Source organism: Podarcis tiliguerta (assembly GCF_965153285.1).
Source record: "Podarcis tiliguerta genome assembly, chromosome: 1".
NCBI classification, from domain to species: domain Eukaryota; kingdom Metazoa; phylum Chordata; class Lepidosauria; order Squamata; family Lacertidae; genus Podarcis; species Podarcis tiliguerta.
This window is the reverse complement of record NC_139534.1, coordinates 80,791,163-80,816,281: the sequence shown is the minus strand read 5'-3', so window position 1 is coordinate 80,816,281 and position 25,119 is coordinate 80,791,163. Positions and strand designations below refer to the sequence as shown.

Genomic DNA, 25,119 nt, shown 5'->3' with positions numbered 1-25,119 from the left:
GGGTGGCACTGTGGTATAAACCACAGAGCCTAGGGCTTGTCAATCAGAAGGTCAGTGGTTTGAATCCCCGCAACGGGGTGAGCGCCCGTTGCTCGGTCCCTGCTCCTGGCAACCTAGCAGTTCGAAAGCACGTCAAAGTGCAAGTAGATAAATAGGTACCACTCCGGCGGGGAGGTAAATGGCGTTTCCGTGTGCTGCTCTGGTTTCGGTGTTCCGTTGCACCAGAAGTGGCTTAGTCATGCTGGCCACATGACCCAGAAGCTGCCTGTGAACAAACGCCGGCTCCCTCGGCCAGTAAAGCGAGATGAGCGCCGCAACCCCAGAGTCATCCGTGACTGGACTTAACAGTCAGGGGTCCCTTTATCTTTACCTTAAATTGGATTCTGGGGTTGGCTCACAAACATCACTTATCGTGACTCATTAGCACCTAGTTTTAGAGCATGATGATCAAACTCCGTATAGTTCCAAATTAATAAGTAAGACCATGAAATGTTCAGACATGAAATCTGTGAAATCATTTAATATAGTTTAAGTGTTATGCATGAAAGATTAAATTTCCTAGCTGTTCCTTGTTGCTACACCTGTGATGGAAATGAGAACTTACAGTACATTTGATAAATTGTTTTAAAGTTCAGCTTCTGGGATTTCTTCACAGCTTTTTGTTGAAATGTTGGTTGTTGCTCCTTTGAGAAAGGTCCCCATATTGTATCAAAGGGGATAATCCTTCAATTGACACCTTTATAAACCTTTCAGGATAGAGTTTTTTCCCTTCAGCAGAAAAATGTCTCTCTCTCTCTCTCTCTCTCACACACACACACACACACACAGAGAGAGAGAGAGAGAGAGAGAGAGAGAGAGAGAGAGAGAGTTCAATTATGGCAATGTTAGGGTCATTTACCACAGAAAGCCCAAAATGTGGGAGAAATTCTTTATGCAGGCTAAATGCAGTTACAGTAAACGTGAACAATAGAGACTGCATCAATGTGACTCCTTTAATCATATTGGGTGAAATGAATTCTATGAACATTCATATTTGCTCATTCTAGTGTTTACATACCACTTGGGGCAACTAACAATATTTACAAATCATTTATAAAACGCAATAACGTTTTAAAAATACATGATAAAAAAAATCAGTGTTAAGAAGTGTGCATCTCAGGATCTTTTGACATTGAGACCTGAGTGTGTCCTGTAACTAACATGTTATGAAGCTAAGGGATACCACTATCTGAAATTTTGGGATGAGATAGCCAAGGAAGAGGAAAAGAGCAAAGGAAGGCAGAGAAAGAGAGGAGGTTTCCCTAAGAGCTGATCAGGATTGAAAGCAGAAGACAAAGGAGAAGGGTTTATTCTGCAAAGCTGGGAGTTTTATGTGGTGACAGAGACAGTAGGCAAAACCAAGTCATCATTTTTTTAAAAAAAGATCCTGAAAAAAACCTTTCCTACAGAATCTGAACAAAAAAAATCTGAAACAAGGCTGTCTGAACAAAAGTTTGTCTAAACACAGTGGTACAGCATGAGAGAGAGGACGATTGAGACTCATGAGACAAAGTGTTCCACAATCTAGGTGCTTTATCCCATACCCATCAAGCAGGTCTACACCATAGTAGGGACACAGAGAAGGACCACTCCATCAGAATTGAAGGCAAGGGCAGGATGGTGTGAGAAAAGATGGTCCATAAGCCATTTAAAGTTTTAAAGCTCATCACCAACACTTTGAATAATGCCTGGAAACAAACTGATAACCAGTGTAACCCTTGCATTAGAGGTGTGATATGATCCCATAAGTGAGCAGTCACCAACATCCTTCCTTTTGCATTCTGGACCATGCTGGAATACTCTTCAGGGATAGCACATTGCAATAATCCTTTCTCAATGTAACTAAGCCATATATCACCTAAACCAGGTCTCATGACCTCAGAGCTAAATGTTGTTGGTGCACCAGCCTAAGCTGGGCAAAAGTACTGTTAACTACAGCTGCTACCTGAGAATCTATATGCATCCAGGTGCAAGCTGCTCTAAGCTGTCTTGTAGGAAGGACTGAATACAAATAGGAGAAATTTAAAGATTTTTTAAATTTTTTTTGGTAAACATAAAGCTAAAGGAAGACTTTTGTTATCTCTAAATCAAAGTTGTCCCACATCTGATTAAAACAATTCTATTCTATATTTATTACCCTCAATTTAAAAGAATAATAATGATGAAACTAATACTCAACAAGTTGGTCTAAGTTTATCTAGCAAGGCAGTGACAAGCCTAGTCACAGAAGGCAAGAGTTTGGCATTCCAATCTTCATCTCAGACCAATAGATCACCAGCAAAGTAAAAGACAAGACAGAAAGCAAAGCCTATTATTGTCTCTCTAGCACACACTTTACTGAGCATTGCATTTTAAAGGGCAGGCATGTCAGGCTTCACGGCCTTTTCCAATGCCTAAAATGTTTTCTTTGTTCTCACATATTTGGCACCTGAATCCCTTGATAAGAAATTGTAAGGGGACCAGAAAATAGCATGCAACTCCATTCCTGTCACAAAGGTTATAAAAGAGAAGCCAGTGGCACAATCCAAACCATTTTCTTGTGTAATCTCCAAAACATGTAATTTTGTGCTACCTGCTCCAAAGACATTGCCCACACTGGTTGCAACACCCTTGAACTGGGAATGGAGAATGAATGACATCTCATTTCCCATCAGGCCGTGAAGTTCCCTAAGGGGGGAAAATGTCCAATTGTTTCCAAGTCTGTTGAGTGCGTCTGACGAACACTTATGAAACAAGTGCTCCAGTTGCCTTTCTTTGAAATATATTTTTCTCTCTGATCTTTCTTGTGTGACTTTGAACCTGTTTCTTTCTAAAAGAAAAATGGAACTTTATCTCACTAATGAGACCAAAATGTGAAGTTATCGTAATGGTGGACACCTTATACAAATTTGTAATAACACTATTCACCTAGCAAACTAAAAAGGCTACTGAGGTACGTGTGTGTGTGTGTGTGTGTGTGAGAGAGAGAGAGAGAGAGAGAGAGAGAGAGAGAGAGAGAGAGAGAAATCTGTGGGGCATAATTCAATTCCTATTTTTTGACCCATATCCAGCCTATCACTGCCTAGTACCTTAGTCACCTCTCCTGATTCATCTGAAAAAGAGAAAGCTGAGTATCATCTGCATATTGATGACACTTCACTTCTAAACTCCTTATGACAGCTCCCAGAAGTTAAACAGCATGAGGAACAAGATGGAACCCATCCCAAGCTCTCAAGGTGTCAGATGGGGGCTTACCATAATTACTTTCTCAAAATGGCCCTGGTGATAGGACCAGAACTCAACCCCTACTTCTTTCAGCTGCCCCAGATGAATACTATGGTTAATGGCATCAAAGGTTGCTGAAAGGCCATAAAGAATGAGGAGTGTCATACTCCTGCCATCCCTCTCCTGGCAGATGTCATCAACCAGGGTGACCAAGGGAGTTTCAGAGCTATGACCGGGCCTGAAGCTAGACTGAAATGGATCAGTTTCCTCCACGCATACCTGAAGCTGGATCACCACCACCCTCTTAAACATGTTGCCCAAAAAGGAGGCATTAGCTACTGGGCAACAATTATTTAACACTTCTGGGTCCAAGAAGGTCTCCTCAACGAGAGGACACACCACAGCCTCCTGAAAGGCAGGTGCTCCATTCCTCTCCTCCATCATTCCCTGGACTCCCCTGGGAGAAACCCAGCTATTTTCCATAATCTGGATTTTCTGGATTATGGCCCGTGTCTACAAATAAGGAGAGTCCCATACAGTAACATATGCCCAGTTCATTATTAAACTGGGGTAGGTGGGGAGAGAGATGAGAACTGCATCTCAACATTTTTATGAATGTCAGCCATGGACAGAAGTCTGTGGTGAGTCAGGAGCCAAGAACCAGGAGTCAGGACTGAAAAGAAATCAAGATCTGAAGACTTTGTTGTCCAAGCAAAGTTTCACTGAGATCTGGCACCTTCTTATATTCCTTCCTGCCCAAAAGGGGCCAATGGCATGCCTAGGTACAGTCAGCCCAGATAGTTTTGCATTGAAAAATTGCAGGGACACAGCTTGATACATGGAACTGTAGTCAACAGATCCTCCCAAGAGAAAAACTCAACAGATCCTCCCAAGAGAAAAACTCTACTGAGAAAAACTCTACTGCGGTAATGTGGGTTGGGGAGGCAAATGCAAGTATGCTATTTATAGAGCTTTCAATATCAGTTTCTGGGCCTACAAAATAATAGGCTCATCAGTAATGTAAAACAATATAAACAGGTATCTTCCGTGCTCTTAAAAATGTTTGCAAATAAAGAGAAACGGTGAATCAATCACAAAAGACTCCAGTGGAATCTTCCGGTAGATGTACTCTTTGAAAATGAGCGCAAGGCATGGGCGATATCGCCATTTGTGCTCTGTAAGAGGGAATAAAAGATGTTTTGTTAGGATCGCTTTGAATTATCTGTGCATATATCTCAACAGTACTCCCCTCTTTGTCATGCTTCATTCACTCTTCCTCCCAAGAAAGGGAGCATCAATCGAGAGTTTGAAGGATTACACTGCTACTGGCTTGTCAGTGACTGCCTAATGATGACACTGACATGAGACACCTATTAAACGTTTAACTGCATTGAGATGAGCAATGGAAAACCAGATTCTGCTTCAGAGATTTTAATGTAATCATGGAGCTGCCAAGCTGAACACTATATTCATTAGAAGGGTTAAGCAGTGTATGTCATGCAAGTCAGGAGCAGTTTGAGGACATTTATACTGTTTATACACTTTAGTAGGTACACAATAATTAAGCGAAAATGTCATACCCAAGTTCTCTACTTAGACCAGCCTTGCCCAAGCTGGTACCCAAAGTAGTGTCATCCAGATGGTTTAGAGGAGACTATAGCCCCCATCATACCTGATCACTGATCTGATCAGAGTGTGAGCTGATGGGGAAAATCTGGAGGGCACCAGGTAAGTAAAAGCTAACCTAGAGCAATTGTAGCCAGCCCTGTTTTGGCAAATGTGCCACAAGTCAAGTTCAAAATTTTGTTTAAATGTATTTAGGCCTTTATACTTCTACACCTTCAGCATTAAGCACAAATACACACATACAAACAAAACTACAGAGATCACTTCAATAAAAAGGTTATTTAAATATTAAATGTTGTGTCAATATAATAAGATAAAACAACAATGATAACTTCTAAAATAAAATAGTAATAGCAAAAACTGGATAAAACAAGTCAATATATTAAAAGGCCTGTACAGTGGTACCTCGGGTTAAGTACTTAATTTGTTCTGGAGGTCCGTTCTTAACCTGAAACTGTTCATAACCTGAAGCACCACTTTAGCTAATTGGGCCTCCTGCTGCCACCGTGCCACCAATTTCTGTTCTCATACTGAAACAAAGTTCTTAACCTGAGGTACTATTTCTGGGTTAGCAGAGTCTGTAACCTGAAGCGTACGTAAGCCGTGGTACCACTGTACGTGTAATTGTGTTTCACCTTTAGCCAAAAAAGACTTAAGAGTATTCTTATTTTTTATTTATTTATATTTTATTTTATCTGTCTTTTAGGGTAAAGTCTTCATAAGATGGTATATATAAAACCACCTTATATTTAACAAAAGCAACATTCACACAGCAGCTGGAAAAGTTTTTTTCTCTGATTGATCAGATACTATGTTAGCAATGAAAAAAACCCTTCCAACTGCAGTGCAGTTCTCTAGCCAAGTAATGCATACAAATACAGTGGTACCTCAGGTTAAGCCTAACTTAATTCATTCTGGAGGTCCGGTCTTAACCTGAAACTGTTCGTAACTTGAGGTACCACTTTAGCTAATGGGGGCCTCCTGCTGCCACCGTGCCACCACCGTGCAATTTCTGTTCTCATCCTGAAGCAAAGTTCTTAGCCCGAGGTACTACTTCCGGGTTAGCGGAGTCTGTAACCTGAAGCGTCTGTAACCCGAGGTACCACTGTATGTGTATACGGGTATAAAGCATGCATAAAATGCATATGTTACTGAAAATAACATACAGAAATGCATTAATTTTAGGAAAACAGCTTTGCAAAATTACTCATTTTGAACGTGTGTGTGTTAGGAGAAATTCACATTTTTTTAAAAAAAATGACAAATTGATGTGGAAATGTCGGTAACTTAGATTAAGACTGGAAAAATGAAAATCTGAAGAAAAAAAAACTATTAGGGGCAGATTCACTCATCCCTACCTGGAAGGTGGTAGACATTCCTTTGTCAACATTTTTAAGCAGAAGGTATTGGGAATTCTGCAATAATGGATTGCTCGCATCTGCAGGAACTCATTGATTCAATCTGTGCACAGTGGAGGCTAGATGTTGCACTTTCAGTTTCATTTACTATGCAAGCTCTGCACCCTCCTGGGCAGAAGGGACTCTGCTGCCATCAGCCATGCTTTCATAACCTGGTTTCACTACTGTAGTGTGCTGTACTTGAGGCTGCTTTTCAACATGTCTTGAAAAGATTCATCTAGTGTAAACGGTGGCTGTTCATCTCCTTTCGGTTAGGGGTAGATATGAGCATAAGCAGCCTTTATTGTATCAGTTACCCAGCTGTTAGCATGTTTCTGGGCCCAATTCAAAGAGCTGGGACCCACATATCTTAGAGACTACCTTTCTCCCTCTGCGTATCTGCATTCTTGTAATTAGGTTCGGCTTTGTATTTCAGCAGTATGTGAAGTACAAAGAGAACTGTATCTACAAGAAGCAGGGCCTTCTCAGTGATTGCTCTATTCTTCTCAGTGAAGTTCATATGTTCTTTCCAAATTGAATTTACGAAGAGGCTATGAAGTGCCACTTTTTTGCCTGGTTTTTGGAATGACAAGCTAAATATTTGATCATTTAATAGGCAATTGGATGATGTTAAAAAGAAGTGTTTGGAATAATTATGTTCATTTTATTTCTGTAAACTGCTCTAAGCTGTGGGAAAACACCACAGACATATTTAAAATAAATATTGCAATGAGTTACTGCTGCTCTGGTCTTCTCTCCTTGCAAGAAAGAGCACAATGATTCATGCAGAAGCACAGAGACTTCTCTGATGGGATTTAGATCTTATTTTTTACACACTATAAAATTAAATCCTTAGGGTCACAAGAGTGAAATGTGTAGCCGATATTAAAGTTAAAAAAAAAAAAAGTAAGGTAAAGGACCCCTGGATGGTTACGTCCAGTCAAAGACGACTATGGGGTTGCGGTGCTCATCTCGCTTTCAGGCCCAGGGAGCCAGCATTTGTCCACAGACAGCTTTCCAGGTCATATGGCCAGCATGATTAAACCACTTCTGGCACAACGGAACACCATGACAGAAACCAGAGCGCACAAAAACGTCGTTTACCTTCCCGCCGCAGCGGTACCTATTTATCTACTTGCACTGGCGTGCTTTTGAACTGCTAGGTTGGCAGGAGCTGGGACAGAACAACGGAAGCTCACTGTGGCATAGGGATTCAAACAGCCAACCTTCTGATTGGCAAGCCCAAGAGGCTCGGTGGTTTAGACCACAGCGCCATCTGTGTTACATTAACTTGAGGGGGAAAGGTTGTCTTATCCATCAGAATTTGGGAAACTGGATCTAAAGCCTTTCCACTGATCCTTGAGTTTAGATTCCACTGTTTTGCTCAGCCTACCATACTGCAACCACTCCTGTTTGCAATAACCACACTGTAATTCACCCTTTCCTCTGTGTCTCGTCACTCCAGCCTTGCACCTTTGCCTAACACATCCCTCCATCAGTCCCCTGGCTCTCCCATTAAGACTCTGGGTTTTAAACCAGTTGCCATTTAGGAGAAACTAATAATTTTTACTGTTGTCAATTTTTCTACTTGAGGGGGTGGGGAATAGCATAATTTGAACTATACAGGTAAAAGTATTTTGATGTTTTGCACACTAGGAACACCATGATTAAAGCACTTCCCACTGAAAGCACAAGGCAGGGTGGAACAAATGAACCGGAGAAGGCCAGAAATCACTTTCTTTCTTTTTAAACCAGCAGTTTAAAAAGAAAAAAAAGAAACTGCCACCAAAGACTCAGATAGGCTTTGTACACCATTAAAAAGTATATATGCATAGAACAAATAATGAAAGCGATTAAAGGGAAAGAAGGCTGACTCAACATGAATTGAGCCCTTCTGAAAAGCTCTGAAACCCTGAGATACACATGTCTGATCTCCTTAACAGCTGGTATTCATTTCCCCCAGTCTTCATCCCAGGAAGAAAAGATCAGAATAAAAAAGTTTTTCCCCCCAATTTAAATTTGAAAATTGTTAACAAAGAGAATATCTTAAAATTCTAATTGATATGGGGGATCACAGTGATATTATAAAGGGCAAAGTTGTTGGGTTTTTTTAATGTTTATGATGCATTTGTAGCACCTCATTAATTGATACATTACCCAATGTGTTATTCTGGGTTTTCTTTCCAATTGATCAATTTCTGCCTCTCTATTGTTCACACCAAAATGAAAGGGGACGATGACTAATATGCATTTAAATAGTTACTAACGGAACAATATAGCATTGTATGTCACCTTCAGCAGGCATAGCAGTGAGGTGATGAGTTCTCAAAACATGGCCATACATCACACCTTTTAAAAATGTCCCCCAATTAAAATTATCCATACTGGGGTGTTGTGCTATTCTTGTTCGTATACTCATTTAATTGTCATCAAGGGAAACATAGTACTATTAACAGCTGTACTCTTTGGAATCATATCTCAAAACAAAGCAGACTTTCTTGGCAAAACAGTAGCTGGAAAACGTATCAAAATGTTCAACACTCACCTGTTGATTGCTTCCAATTACCACTAAGACAATATATTTTTCATTTTGCTATCAAGAACATGAGTCTCCTGGATCATGCCAATGGCCCCATCTAGTCCAGCATCCTGTTTTTATTTACAGTGGCAGATGCCTGCGGGAAACCTGCAAGTTAGACATGAGTGCAAGAGCACTTTGCCTACCTGCACATCCTGGCCACTGGTGGTCAGAGACCAGGGTTCATATCCCCACTTAGCCATGAAGCTCATTGAGTGACCTTGGGCCAGCCAGTGCTTCTCAGCTTTATTAAGCTCACAGAGTTGTTGTGGGGATTAAATAAGGAGCGGAGAACTACATATGCCACCTTCAGCTCCTTGGAGAAAAAGGTGGGAAATAAATTCAATAACAATAAATTGATGCTTAGGTTGAGATTCCTGTATGGCAGAGGAGCTGGACTAGATGATGTCCGGGGTCCCTTCCAACTCTACAATTCTGTGATTCTAAGATACTCCCAACTGCTAACTCACAGAACCTATTCAGGAATATACCATGGTTGATAATATCAAAAGCCACAGATCAATCAACTGGATCACACACTCTATTTCTCTCTCTTGACAAAGGGCATCAACCAGGATTACCAAGGCTTTTGCAGTGCCAAAACTGGGGTGGAAGCCAGACTGCAATGGGTCTAGATAAAGGGTAGCCAATGTAGTGTGTTAGAGATGCTGTTGGATTCCTGCTGCCATCAGCTCCAGCCAGCAAGACCAATATCAGGGATGATGGGAGGTTTGATCCATTGTCAAATATGGCACCATGCTATCTGCCATTGGTTTAGAACATCCACTTCTTCCAGATATATTTGAAGATGATCAGCCTTTGAAATAGCAGATTAATGAGGGGGAAATGACAGAAAGGAGTTATGAACGAATACATGCAAAATTGACACAGACCAGAAATATCTACCTCTGTTTTTCAGTCATGACTCTTTGACTGGCTTACAAATAAAAATGGCACTGGTGCACACAAGATCTTGAATTGCTATTACAGCTGCCAAGCTTGCTAGGGACCCAGAAATCTTCCTCCTTTCTCAAGTGATTTCCTGTTAGTTCAGAATTAGGCAAGCACTTTCACTGGTAAAATTGACATACTCAAATCTGCTCTATACCAGGTTGGACCAGTGGTCTTTCCTGGCTTTATATGAGCAGGAAGCAACATTTCAATGTCTAAGTTGGAGGTCTTCCCTAACTCTGCTACCCAAGATCCTTTGTCATTGGACCCTGGAATTTTCTCCATGTGAAGCTTGTGCTCTGCCAGTGAGCTATGGCCTGTCCCCATAAGATGACACTGCCCTCCTTGCCAAGGTTAACTGCTGTTATGAATCTACTCTATGTGCTACTACAGCTAAAGCAAATTTATAAGATCGGTCTGTAAGATACTTGGCACTGGTTCTCAATCTCCTGTTTTTACTGCTCTGTCTACTGGAGTGTACACTGGATGATTCTGTAAAATATCACAGAGATGTCAGCTTTGCATTTGCTTATCTAAAATAGTGGTGTTCTTGAGAGAACAGTTGTCTACATGATAGGAAGGCTATGTCTCATGTATGATTAATTCCATCATTTTATAAGCAGCCTCATGTAGGTCAACATCAAAGCTGAAAAGAGGAGCTTCAGATCATCTGTCTCCTAGCGAGTTGTTGCAAGACCAAAAATGATACCACATAAATAAAACCACCCCAAAACATCCAATTTCAGACTTATTTAATTTTAGAAATGAAATAAATATGATATCATTTAGGCGGTTTGATTTTTTAATCTCAGTTGATCCTTTCTTTGATTTGTCTTGGTCTTTTTGCCTTGAATTTTCTTCCTAGTAAAATGAGGCAAGGAAATTAGCAAGCACATGCAAACTGTATGTGCGTTGAGAGTGGTTTGAAGAGGACCCTACTGGGAACCACTCAGGGCTCCTAACAGGCTGAGGAGAGTATAAATTATATAAAGGCATGCCTGTATATGCCCATATGGCACATGCTTGAAAACACCCATTTTCTGAGAGTGCATATTACAGGATTACATGCCTATCTACAAATTGAAATATATGAATTGGCCCTAAGGAATCTATTTAATTCAGAATGCTTGAAACTGAGCTACAGCCATCAATACACTTACAAAAAGGGTGGCTTGGGACTAAACTGGTCTTTGAGGAACCAATACTCCAAAGGCATACATGGCTTTTTAAGGAGGAGCCTGATGACGATCATGGATAGCACTGTGGTTTAACCACTGAGCCTCTTGGGCTTGCTGATCAGAAGGTTGGCAGGTCAAATCTGCACGATGGGGAGTGCTCCTGTTGCTCTGTCCCAGCTTCTGCCAGCAGTTCAAAAGCATACCAGTGCAAGTAGGGAAGGTAAATGGCGTTTCTGTGTGCTCTGGCTCCCACCACAGTGTTCCATTGTGTCAGAAGTGATTTAGTCATGCTGGCCACATGACCGGGAAAGCTATCTGTGGACAAACGCCGGCTTCCTCGGCCTGAAGCGAGATGAGTGCCGCACCCCATAGTCACCTTTGACTGGGCTTAACCATTCAGGGGTCCTTTACCTTTAATATATGAAATGGCAATGTGCACTGACTGGCTTCCTGTCTGCTATTGGCAAAAGAAACTCAGAAGTTTGATCCAGTAGTTGTGTAAGTGAAAGGCAGGCACATGACCAGCCTTTTTCTCCTGCCCGTTTCCGGCTGCTGGTGCCCTGAATCTCCAGGTAATAGGGGCAGGCTCCCGAATGGCCTGTGCAGTATTGTAAGGAGTTGCAGTGGGAAATTGCTTGATACTAGAGGGAGGAACCTTCGGCCAGTGAAGTCCCACTCCCAATTTCAGGCAACTCATCCCTCTCACTGCAGCCCTTTACAACTCTGCGCACAAAGTTCAGAAAGACCCTTGCTCATCTTTGTCATGCAGCACATTTTGCACTAGTGCTGTGCCAAATCCTGCCCTCACCCCTCATTTTGCCAAACCATTCAACCCCTGGAAAAATGGGGTGTTCCTCCCACCGCTACTTTCTCCCTTCATAATATTTTATTCCATTTTTTTCGTAAATATTTACAATCATACAAATTTCCAATTAACATATTTACAATTTTATGGACTTCCCTCAGCTTCTCTGACAATCGTCCGTATTTGAAGTTTTGTCTACGCATTCCTCAATTTTTGTATCACCTTTAAGTAAGTAAATAAGTAATAAGGTCAATAAATAAGTGAATAAATAAATATCTTAACAAATTTGTTTACATTTTTGCGATATTCCTTATTTTTTTTCCACAAAGCTTCTTTAAAACCCACTAGCGTTGTTTGCTCTTCACATACACTCTTCAAATACTCCGAAAATTTTTCCCAGTCCTCAATAAATTTGTGATCTTTTTGGTATCTAATTTTCCCTGTTAGCTTGTCCAGTTCTGCGTAATCCGTTAACTTCATTCTCCATTCCTCCAAAGTCGGTAGATCTTCTTGTTTCCATTTTTGGGCTATTAATAATCTCGCTGTCTCGCTGCTGTTATCGCGTATTGAAAAAGTTTACAGTCTTTTTTATTAATTTCATTTCTCGTTATTCCTAGAAGGAAAATTTCTGGTTTTTTTACAAAACTGTATTTTAACATCTTCTTTAACTCATTGTATATCAACTCCCAGAGCCCCTTCACTTTTTTGCATTCCCACCACATATGAATAAAGGTCCCCTCTTTCTCTTTACATTTCCAACACTTATTGTTGGTTTTAAACATTTTTGCTAATTTAACTGGTGTGATATACCATCTGTATACCATTTTCATCGTGTTTTCTTTTAACGTGGTGCATGCTGTAAACTTCAAGTTATCATTCCATATTTTCACCCACTCTTCCCAATATATATTGTACCCAAAATCCCTAGCCCAATGAATCATTACCGACTTGACTTCCTCGTCCATCGTATACCATTCCAATAACATTTTGTACATTTTTGAGATTATTTTGCAATCACTATTTACTATTTCCATTTGAAATCTTGAGTCTTTCTCTATATAGCCTTTCTCTTTCAGATCTTTTTTAAACATATCATTTATCTGATAATAATTAAACCAGTCAAATACATATTCTTTTACTTGTTCATATGGCTTCAGTCTCCATTTTTCTCCATCTTTAACCACTAAATCTCCATAAGTAATCCAACTACCTCTCATATTAATCTTTTTAACACACATAACCTCCAGTGGGGACAGCCAATGTGGAACCCCTGATTCCAACAGATTTTTATATCTCTCCCATACTTCCTTTAGCGATTTCCGAAAGATGTGGTCTTCAAAAGTTTTGTGGCCCTTCTTGTTCTCCCGCCATAAGTACGCGTGCCACCCAAATCTGTTATCAAATCCCTCCAGATCTAACAATTTTGTATTCTTTAGTTTTATCCACTCTTTTATCCAACAGAGACACGAGGCCTCATAATATAGTTTCAAGTCTGGCAGGGCAAATCCTCCCCTTTCTCTCGCGTCCGTTAACAGTTTATATTGAATCCTCGGCTTTTTGCCCTGCCAGATGTATCTCGAAATACCTCTTTGCCACTCTTTAAATATCCTCGTCCCTTTCAGTATTGGGATCATTTGAAATAAAAATAACATTTTTGGGAGTACACACATCTTAATCGTTGATATTCTGCCCCAAAAAGATAGATTCAATCTTCCCCACACCTCTAAGTCTTTCTTAATTCCGTTCCATACTGGTATATAATTATTCTGAAACAGATCAATGTTTTTTGGAGTTAGCCATATTCCTAAATATTCCTAACTTCAATACCAATTTGTTGTTGCAGACCATCTATCAGAGTTTGCTCCATATTTTTTACTATGATTTTAGTTTTTTTTCTTATTTAATATGAAACCTGCCACTTTACCAAATTGTTCAATCTCTTCTAACACTTCATTTGCACTCTCCATCGGGTCTTCCATCATTATTACCAGATCATCCGCAAAGGCTTTGACTTTATATTCGTTTTGTCCCACTGACACCCCTTTTATCATTTCGTTTTTCCTTATTGAGTTTAAAAAGACCTCCAAAACCATTATAAACAACAGAGGCGAAAGTGGGCATCCCTGCCTTGTACCTTTCGATATTTTTACCTCTTCCGTAATTACATTATTCACCATCAATTTTGCTCTTTGTTCCGTATAAATTGCCTTTATTCCACTGAAAAAGTCCTTCCCCATCTCCATATATTCTAAATTTTTTAACATAATATCCCATGATATATTATCGAATGCCTTTTCGGCATCCACAAACATCATAATTGCCTGTTTCTCATTCCTGGCTGTCAGATATTCTAAAATATTAATTATATTCCTAACATTGTCCCTCATCTGCCTGCCCGGAAGGAAACCTGCTTGATCATCATGGATAATTTCTTGTAGGACCTTTTTCAACCTTTTCGCCATTATTCCCGCAAAGATTTTATAGTCTGTATTCAACAAAGAAATTGGCCTATAGTTCTTTACTTGTGTTAGGTCTGCATCTTGCTTTGGGATAAACGTTATAAAGGCTTCTTTCCACGTCTCCGGTATTTCCCTTTCTTTCAGAATATTATTCATTACTTCTTTCAATGGTGCCGTCAGAGTTTGTCTCAGTTCTTTATAATAACTTACTGTGAATCCATCTGGTCCTGGGGCTTTCCCTTTTTTCAACTCTTTTATGATCTCTATTATCTCCTCATTATCTATTGGGGTGTTCAGCTTATCTTTCTTTTCTGTCGGGATCTTTTGCACCTCTTTTTCTTTTAAGTATCTCTCTATTTTCCTCATGTTGTTTTTTTCTTTGCTTTTATATAATTGTCTGTAAAAGTCCAAGAATCCTTTTCTAATTCCTTTCGGATTAGTTATCTCTTCTTCATCTACTGTAATTTTATTTATAGTATTTTGTTCTTTTCTTTTCTTAATTTGCCAAGCAAGCCACTTCCCAGATTTATTAGCAAATTCAAAATTTTTCTGTCTTAGCCTTTTGATGTTCCACTCCACTTCTCTATTTATTATCATAGCAAATTGTGTTTGCAACACCTTGATACTTTGTTTAATTTTGGAATTATTTGTTTTTTTAATTAATTTTTGCTCATTGTCCATTATTTGTTTAAGGATCTCTTTCTTTTCTTTCTCTCTGTTTTTCTTTTTAATTGAATTCCGTTGTATGAAGAACCCTCTCATCACTGCCTTGCTTGCGTCCCAAACTATACTCATCTTCGTACCTTTATTACAATTATCCTCAAAATATTCCATCAATTTCTTTTGTGCATCTTGTAAAAAATTTTGATCATCTAAGAGGTAATCATTCATTCTCCATCTAAAAGTTCTTTCTTCCAAACCTTTTATCTCCAATTTAATTGGGCTGTGATCTGAAATTACTTTAGGTTGGATTTCAATTTGTGAGATTCTTGGGGTTAATTCGTTGGAAATCCAAATTTGGTCGATTCTAGACATTGACTGGTTTGGTTCTGAATAAAACGTAAACTGTTTTTCGAGTGGATGTCTCAGTCTCCAAATATCGATCAGGTTACAGTTTTTTGACATTTCGAAGAAAGTTTTGGGTAGTTTACCTTCTTTCATCCCTTTGTCTCTTAGTCTATCCATTTCTGTTGAGACTACCCCGTTCATATCTCCCATCACGATTATCCCACCGCTACTTTCTCAGGTGGGAGGTGGACTATTTTTTTTCCACAAAAAAGGCTGCATGCTATTGGGGTTTGCCTGTTGAACCCACCTTCATTATAATGATTTTGAGTAACATCTATTCCTACTTTTAATACCAGAGCACAAAAAGAACCTTGATCCATCAGACCAAAGGCCCATCTAGTTCAGCATCCTGTCTTTACATTGGCCAACCATATGCCAATGGGAAGTGTGCAAGCTGAGTCCAACAACACTCTCTCCACTTGTGTTGCCTAGTAACTGGTCTTTCCAGGGGGCTTTCCAAGAAATGTGGCTGACCAGGAAGCTGCCTGCCAAGAACAGAAGTGCACTTGTAGGATGATGGCAATTAAGCAGTAGATTCTCTTTTCTTTTTTAAAAAAGTCAATAGTTTATTTTGTATAAGTGCAATGGTCTACCCCCCTTGCAATATTTCTTCCAACTTCTCATACAATTTTGTTTTTCCCAGGTGATTTCTTTTCAGCCATCGCTCACATAGATGGATGCAACAAAAGGCAAAAAAATACAGACATTGCTATTTTTCACCCAATACAGTATACACATTTTGTACACATGTTCCCTGCACTGGCATTGTATTCATGTAGGAAGTCTTACTCTTTCAGTGCAATGAAAAATGCCATATGATGTTGTGATTTTTTTTTAAAAAAATGTTTCTCAGATGACGAATTACAATTTAAGCTGTGACTCATTTATAATCATTTTGTCCAAAGCTACTGATGGTGAGCCATCAAGATAAGACCCCACACAGATACATCATATGCCATGGTGGCAATACCACAAATGCAAATAGCGGCTCCATTGGCTTATCTGTCAAAGCACACTGCCAGAGTGCCTTGGAGACAGATTTCAGCAAAAGTGTATCTTGGCATGTCTTACATTAATAATTTGTGAATACTCCATTTATCGAAAAGGAAGTAAAGAAGGTGGATTGATCACTCGAGGTTTTTTCCATTTCCCTCCTCTTACATCCTGTCTATGCAATGTACCCTAGCCTTTTCTCTGCATTCAAATGTAGGGATGTATGAACAAACTAGTCTTGGAATAGCTTCACCTTGTCACAGTACTGGCACCTATTCAAAGCACTGCATGTCTCTATATGGCAGGATACAAGAATGTAAGAAAAGCCTGCTGGATCAGGCCAATGGCCCATCTGATCCAACATCATATTCTCACAGTGGCCAGCCAGATGGCTATGGTAAATTCAAAAGCAGGACTTGAGCTGTCTACCCACTTGTGATGCCCAGCAACTAGCATTCAGAGGCATGCTTCCTCCGACATTGGGGGCAGAACATCTAGAAGCAGCTCTCTGAGTGGAATGAAGCCATTATGTTAGCTTTTTGGCAAGTGGCTCACTGTTGCTTACATCAAGTCAGAGGGGGAGATAAGAGGTGGCAAGGAGGTTAGTGCAGTGCAGATGCACTGGCAGAGCCAGCTACTGTTCCAGCTGGTGCAACTGCACCAAGCCATCCTCACAGCTGCCTTGTCCTTCTCCCTCTCCTTCTGGGTAAGCAACAGTAACCAACCTACTGGGAAGCTAGCACAGTGGCTCTGATCCACCCACTGACCCACCTGAAGCACAAGCTCTTTTTTCCACTCCATGCTGCTAGTGTACCAAATTTCATTTAAAGCATCACTTTACAAGACATTGCTTTACTCTCCTCCACTGAATATTTGTAGGGTTTCTGAAGGACATTAAAACAATTTCAGTAATATCAGCAACATTTGTCTTGGGAGATGGGTTAGCACGTCTCTAAAGAGCACAAAACACAGTTTATAGCATAACTAAGCATTCAGAATGGTCAAATGGAACTGTACCACTTCAAAATGAAGATAGAGAATGATGCTACTATCATTCAAAGGGCATTAAAAATCGAAGTAATCAATGCTCTGGAAACCTCCAGGTAAGATTAGTGTAATGTGTTGCTCAAGAAAAATGGTTTGAAAGCTGCTGGTGGTGCAAAATGTAAGAATATTGATTGGTTCAGCCAGTCTAGCTCATATAACACCTATTTTGAAGAGTCTGCATTGGATAGCTGCACCCCACCCAAGCCTATATTGAGGTTTTAATGTTGATTTACACAGGCCTGAGTGACTTGGGACCTGATTCCTTGAAGGAGCCTTCTCTGTAATGTCCTTCCTGGACTTCAAGATCTGCCAAGGAGGTCTTGCTAGCAATTCCATCATCAAGTGAAGTTTGTACTTCTGTGAGTCATGAAAGGGTGTTCTCAGTGGTAGCATCCTGGCTGTAGAATGACCTCCACTCAGAAATATGACTGACATCTACATTAGCTGGGTTTCAGCACCAGCTAAAAACTTATCCTTTTAGTCAGGCTTTTAATGACACAGACTTTTGAGGTGTCACTAATACTTGGACAGTGTTCTCGAAGCTACAAACATGAGTCTGACCAAACTGCGGGAGGCAGTGGAAGACAGGAGTGCCTGGCATGCTCTGGTCCATGGGGTCACGAAGAGTCGGACACGACTAAACGACTAAACAACAATACTTGGAAAGAGAAAGAGAAGTTATGATATTTATGGATTTTATATTTTTGATTTATAATTGGTATACTGCTGGGAATGAGATAGAGATAAAGTTAGAGATAGAAATAGAGACATAGATATTCTTTGAGGGAAGAAAAACCACGGATTTCACCAGAGTATTTTTTACAACTTGAAAAGGATGAAAAGAAGCACCCTCTCTCATGCCACTGAAACAATTCAATACATTTACCCCATCCAAAAGCATATTTCTACTTAGGAATTGGGAGGGAAACAAAAATCTGGTGAATCCTGAAAGGGGGCAAAAGCAGCTTCTCACCACCTTGTTGCCTTTTTCAACTTTCCATTCCCCCTGTTCCTTCTGCAATACAATTCAAGATTGGGTCTAAGTTTCAAAGGCAAAATGTCTGCGCTGACCTACTGCAAATATTATGAGGGAGATAGTTCTGTACAGATCCAGTAATATATAGCACAATAGTTATATAATTACTCTAATACAGCAGTTTCCCAGCACTGCCGTTACATTTTAGCCATGGATAAGCACTTCTGCACGTGACTGAGCATATCATCAAATCCCAACTTACTCCCCCCCCCCCGTGTCATTTAAGATGGAAAAAGTAAGTAAACTGAACCCCCACTTCTGTTTTCCATGTGATCTATGATGTAACCCAATTCCTTGGTAAATTGCTTCGTGAACACATACAGTTCGTCCACAGATTACATTTGCAACACCACCACCCAGCTATGAGATGTGGTATTATATCACCCCTTACTCCAGATCATTTATGAATGTGAAACAGCACAATTCCCCAAATCTCAATACAAATCCATGGAATACCCCACTTCTCTCTATCTTCCATTGTGAATACTACTCATTTATTGCTACTCTTCCCTTGCAGTAGTCTGTATCATTCGGAAAAGGTTGTTAAATCGAAACCATATATTCTTGCCAATGCCACAGATGTTATGGAAATATTAGCATTATACAAGAGACAGGAAGATGATGGCCAGATAAAGCTTTTAAATGAGCATGAATGAGTGGCCTCCTGCAGTGCTTTTTCATCTGCATAATGCTATTTCATAAAATTTCTCTCTGTGGAGCATGATGAAGAAATATTAAAATATTAACACAGCTAGCAACGGCTGCTTCATATTGCAGTTGGTGGCCATTATCCATTCTGCTCATTACTGAAGAATTCTGCAAGTGTTCACTAGTACAAGTACTTCATTATTCCACTTAATCCACTAGTTGATACAGGGAACTTATCTAATCTTTTCCAAGTTTCAACATGCTCTCTGGGTGGCCCACTTATCTAGTGAAACTGCTGGTGAGAATCTTGCAGATATATAATTTATTTCTTTTCAGATATGTTCAGTTGCCTATTAATCAATGTGTGTGCATGAAATCTCACCACTCCAGCATCAAAGCCAATCAATGCCCTCCTTAAAGTTTAAGTCATCTGCATTGTCTAGCTATCAGTTACAATGATTAAAAGATAACATTTTCCTCTTCTACATACATGACCATAGTTTTAGCCCTTTTTAGGCATTCTGCCCTCATGGGAAGCCCCACCTCTGACATCATGTCAATCTGTGTACATCCTAGTTTGTTTATGTATTGTTTTTCTCTCCCACCTTTTCTCCAAGGAGCTCAAGGTGGTGTACATGGTTTTCCCTGTCCTCATCTAATCCTCACAACAACCCTGGGAGTAAGGTTAGGCTGAGAGGAAAGGACTGGCCCAAGGTCACGCAGTGAGCTTTATGTGTGTGTGAGGATTTGAACCCTAGTCCCCGGGGTCCTAGTCTGACACTCTTAACTTCTACACCACAATTAGTCACATGCAGCATTCAACAAGTGTACATTCTGTGTACCTGTGTATACAATTCAAGTTGTGTAAATCAACATGTGTATACTCTTTCATCCCCAAACCTGTGACTGTATAGAGACTCTTGTATTCGGGTAATGTGTGATCAAGCTTAAGGGTGATACTGTAAAATGATGAGCTAGATAGAAGGCCCAAATCTTCCAGAAGACTCATCATAATGTTTGTTAGCTGAAAAAGGGAATGCATTAGAAATGCACATAATGTATTATTGGTATCAAATGCATGGCTGAAGCAGCCTGCATTATCTTCCTAGCTCATTTCCATGCTGCCACTCATTCATATTTCTACTAGAGCTGAGTTTGGTCTCTCCCCTCCCCCACCCCCCGTCTCTTCTGCATATTTTATGTTACTACTATATTGCCCCAAAGAACCTCTAGGCCATTTCAATGCAAGTGCAGACCTAAAGGGTCGCCAGACTCAGTGGAATTTGGTCCCTGCATTTGAATCCTATCAGAGTGTGTCTGATATGGGATTATGACTAAAAAGCTATGCTCCTGGCAAAAGGTTTAATGGTTTTTTTGATACTTCTAAATTAGAACTGTTAAGACATCTCATCCTGAAATCTGTTCTTGGTTCATCCTTAAGGCCTCTGAGGGCCTCCCGTCTTTGAGAATTCCGCCTACATACTACACAATTAAAAGCAGTTTGGAGGAAATGTGCTGAATACAGTGGGATTAATTTCTGTGTAGATATGCAGGACTTGTGCTGCCATATAGGTACTTAAATATGAATCGTGTGTGTTTGTGTGTGTGTGTGTGTGTGATACACACACAGCTACAAATTAAGAAAGATTAAACTGAATTTATGGGTCCACTACTGTCTGTCAGCCCCTGTCTGGACATCAGAACAGCTGCACCTCCCCCAGGATCATATTTGAGGAATAGCTTGATACAGTGGCATGGGCCCCCACAAAACACCTCACTCAATTAAAACTAAGGCTCCAGTCCAAAGCCTTATCCACCATTAAGTTGTGACAGTTGCTGTGAGGTAGGCAAAAAACGCAGACAGACCCAATTAACCTGAAGGCAAATTCCTTCTTGGCCCCAAATATGGTGATTTAAGTCTTCCACAGCAAGGTCCTTCTTTGGGCCTGCCCGCAAACTGCCGGGCAACCCATGATCATATAGAACAAAGGAAGGGTGGGAGAGGAATTCTACACCTAACTAAGGCTGGGACTAGGGAGGAAGCTTCTATAGCTAGAGGGAATAAGTTTTCCCTCTGGTCCACTCCCAAGCCACATCCCATAGCTCACCTGAGACTGGTCGCAGCAATAATATTAATATTATAATAATAATTTATTATTTATACCCCGCCCATCTGGCTGTGTTTCCCCAGCCACTCTGGGCGGCTTCCAGCAGAATATTAAAATACAATGATGGATGTGGTCTAGTATACAACGTGGCTTGCAGAGGAGGAAATCATGTCCTCTCCCAGTCATGCCTAAGCCAGTAGAAGGGGGCCCATCCAGCCATAGCTGGGCGGGACCGAAACCGCCACCTCCTGCCATGTGGAAGTAAGCAGTTTTTACCTCTTTAATAAAAAAAAGTCACATATTTACAGTCTTTCCTACCATATCATACATTTATTTACTAGTTGATATGTGAGCTTTCTTCCATGAAACTCAAAGCGGCATACACAGGACTCTCCTGTGCAGCCCTACTGAGCACACCAAGCCCTGTTTAGCTTCAACCAAGTTTTCATTATGTGCTTTCCAACCTTTGGCTGTAGTAAGTGTGGCTTTCTGTTGGCATCATTCCTAGTGGGAGTTAGTTCATACCTTGCATCTGAAGTTCAGCTTTTGAAATATTAAATGTTCACGTATTGTTACATTTCAAATGTATGTGCAACTCAGTTCCTTTCTTCCGCAATCATTTTTTTCCAGTAATAACTATCTGTCTAGGTCTCAAGGGAAATACCTCCTGGGGACCCAAGTCCCGCTTCCTTTTTTGCTTATCTTCTGCTACATCATACACTGACTAAATTGAGAGCAGAGCATCTTTAGTAATTTTCAGTATAAATGTGTCTATGCTGTGAACTCAAACAGCAGTCAGATGGTAGAAATAACACCAGCAACATTGTGTTTTGTGCAGCCATTACTTAGTACTTTCACAGCACATTAATTATGCTTACTCTGGCAAGCCAGGTGATGATTATAGCGCATGAACTGCAAATGGATAATTTAGAAGTTGGGCGGGGAGGCGTCCTGTGATATGGCAAGCTTTAAAGCTTGGGTCAGAGGCAAATAAGAAATTATCACTTAGGATTTTCCATTCTGGGTGTCATTATCATTGTTATTTTTTCCCCCCTGATCTGCCTTATTACCAAAAATGAAAAAAAAAAGAAAAGTGGCTGATCTAAGGAAACTGCTGCTGCTGAATTGTGCTTCCCAGTATTTATTTGAAAGTATTCTACATAAAGGCATGTGGGTGGCACTGTGGGTTAAACCACAGAGCCTAGGACTTGCCGATCAGAAGGTCAGCGGTTCGAATCCCAGCGGCGGGGTGAGCTCCCATTGCTCGGTCCCTACTCCTGCCAAACCAGCAGTTCAAAAGCATTCAAAGTACAAGTAGAGAAATAGGTACCGCTCTAGCGGGAAGGTAAGCAGTGTTTCTGTGTGATGCTCTGGTTCTCCAGAAGCGGCTTAGTCATGCTGGCCACATGACCCAGAAGTTGTACGCCAGCTCCCTCGGCCAATAAAGCCAGATGAACGCCACAACCCCAGAGTCGGTCACAACTGGACCTAATGGTCAGGGGTCCCTTTACCTTTCTACATAAAGGTGAGGAATCCTTACATGTCTTCTGGGAGGGGAAGTGTGCCAGTTCTACTTGCATGGTACAGGACAGAAAGTGAGAGGTTTAGCAAGAGGCTTTGGGAGAAGTATTCCAAATGCTTTGGGCCTGAGCAATTCAAACCTGTCTGCATATCAACCACATATTTAGATTGACAACTGAGACATTCCTCATTCACCCCACTTTGAATACCTTTGGGGGGGGAGGGAGGATTTCCAAAATTCCTGGATCTTCGGCAAGTCGATCGAAAAATTATGGCTTTTTGCATTTTTGTTGGCGGTTGCAATGTATTTCTTTTCATATTGTTTGCATCTGTGTCTCTTACACTATTATTTATACTAGTTTGTCTCCACAGGAAAAGGAAAGGAATAGTGTGGAGTGACTGGAGGTCAGCACATGGCTTCTCATACAGCCCAGAACTGCATGAGGAGGAGGGGGGGGGGGAGAATAAATTTAAAATGTAAACAAAAGGGGGGAGATGGACAAGTGGAGGTCTTGCAGGCACCAAGGGGGGGGGGCAACCCATTGGGTATCCCTCAGTTGAGCTTCTCCCGACAGCATTACTTGGGGAGTGAAAAACAATGGAAGTTTGATGTTGTTGCAACACATTAGAAAATGGTATAATTGTGTCATTCTTTCAAAGCATAGAGAGAGAGAGTGCATAGGACTTGGCTCACTGCTGCCGGGGTAAGAGGGGAAATTCCTAAGAAATGAGTCGCTCATGTTCCTCCAAGACACATTATTGAAGTGGCAAACACAGATGTTGTGACAGGAAAAAAAAAGCACATTATAGTTGTCCAACCAAGATACCTGGCAACTTATGGCAGGCATACCAGGTTGGAACCCTCTGTTCTCTCTTGCTTCCCTGATTCTCGGAGGGGGGGAAAGAATATTACATTAAAAGAAGAGCTGGTTAGATCAATCACAGGGGCCAAACAGATGTCTTTGGGAAACCTGAAAACAAGACCTGAGCACAAGAGCACTTTCCCCTCCTGTGGTTTCTGGTAAGTGTTATTTAGATGCATGACCGTCAAGCCAGAGCATAGCCATCGTGGCTGGTAGCTACTGATAGCCTTATCATATCATCTATGAATTTTCCCAGTCCTCTTTTAAAGCTATCCAAGCTGATGGCCATCACTGCCTCCTCTGGGAGCAAGGTCTACAGCGTAACTATGCACTGCATGAAGACATGCTTTCCTTTATCTGCCCCAAATCTTCCAACAAATACAAGGATTAGTATGCTTAACTTTTCTGCAACTATTAGGGTTTAGGATGTTAATTAAAAGTCGCACTTGATATAGGAGGTCATATCAGGATGACAGATAATTTATGAGAGGCGTATTTTATATTAGACTTATGCCTGCTGTACTGATGCCGTGAACCATAGAAATGAACCCTGTAAAAAATCCAGACTCGCACCCATTCTTACATAGGCCACACTCCCAAACAGGGGGAAGTAGTGCTTTAAAGGGTCAATTTCCATCTCGAATGCTGCTATTATCTGCCTACCGGATGCCCCACTGAGTATAGTAAGGATTTCTCAGCAGTGCCAAGCTTTGACTTCCCTTCTGCTCAATGGGGGAGAGAAGAATGCTGAAGGCAGCAATCACTCTGAACATCCTTGCTTTGTTGAGGGTGGTTGAAAATGTTTTATCGGAGAGATAGTAGGCTGGGTGACCTACCTGTAGCTGGTTCTGCTGCCTTTTTCAAAAAAAGCCTCCAAAGTGATTTTGAACTTTCATTCACGCTCTCACAACACTTCAAAAACTGTGGCTGCTTCATTGTTTTGTCTGCTCTAAGTGAAGTAGTTACCACTTGCTGTTCACAAAATTCATTCTCCCCCCCACCCACCATCACCTATTCTCACAGAAGTGATATATTTTGAAATACATTATCTCCCAAGCCAGCACTTGCTGTTCCTGCTCTCTGTTCTCACTTCAAAACAGCAAAGGGAACAAGGGGTATGTGTGTGCCTGTTTCCGTGTGCGTGTGTGGGAAATTTACTGGGAAGCAAGCTTTTTGTTCTGATACTTGCGCCTTCCCTAGTGGATCTGTTTTTTTTCACAGCTCAGTTTAAAGATGTTCTTTAAAATAAAAAAATACACTAGACTTGGCCTGTGCAAAATCGGAAGCTGCAATAATATACCACAATAAACGCAGTCACCTGGGAAGGACATACGGTAAATTATGAGGGCCCAACTAAACATGACAGTGACAGATCCATTTGTTTAGGAACTGTCTTACATTGAGTTTCTCTTGCTCAATATTGCAGGAGTGCCAGTTTGGCCCCACATTTATGGGTGCCCAGGGCTATAGATTCCATGCAATGTGCATGGCCCTGGCACTGAAATTTGTGGGTCCCCGGCACCTTCATGGGGAGTTTTGTGGACGCTTGGGCACTCAGGACCCCAGAGAGTTGGCACCTATACAATATTGTCTACATT

At 40.8% G+C, this 25,119-nt stretch overlaps 2 long non-coding RNA genes across 2 annotated transcripts in view; both read right to left on the bottom strand.

Moving 5' to 3' along the window:
• The window catches only part of LOC310682647, a 65,232-nt gene extending 40,817 nt beyond the window's left edge, over positions 1-24,415 (bottom strand). The window contains exon 1 of the long non-coding RNA XR_014514061.1: positions 24,358-24,415. This is a non-coding gene — a long non-coding RNA (uncharacterized lncRNA). The remainder of the gene's footprint in view (positions 1-24,357) is intronic.
• The window catches only part of LOC310681926, a 453,737-nt gene that overhangs the window by 216,477 nt on the left and 212,141 nt on the right, over positions 1-25,119 (bottom strand). The window lies entirely within an intron of this gene.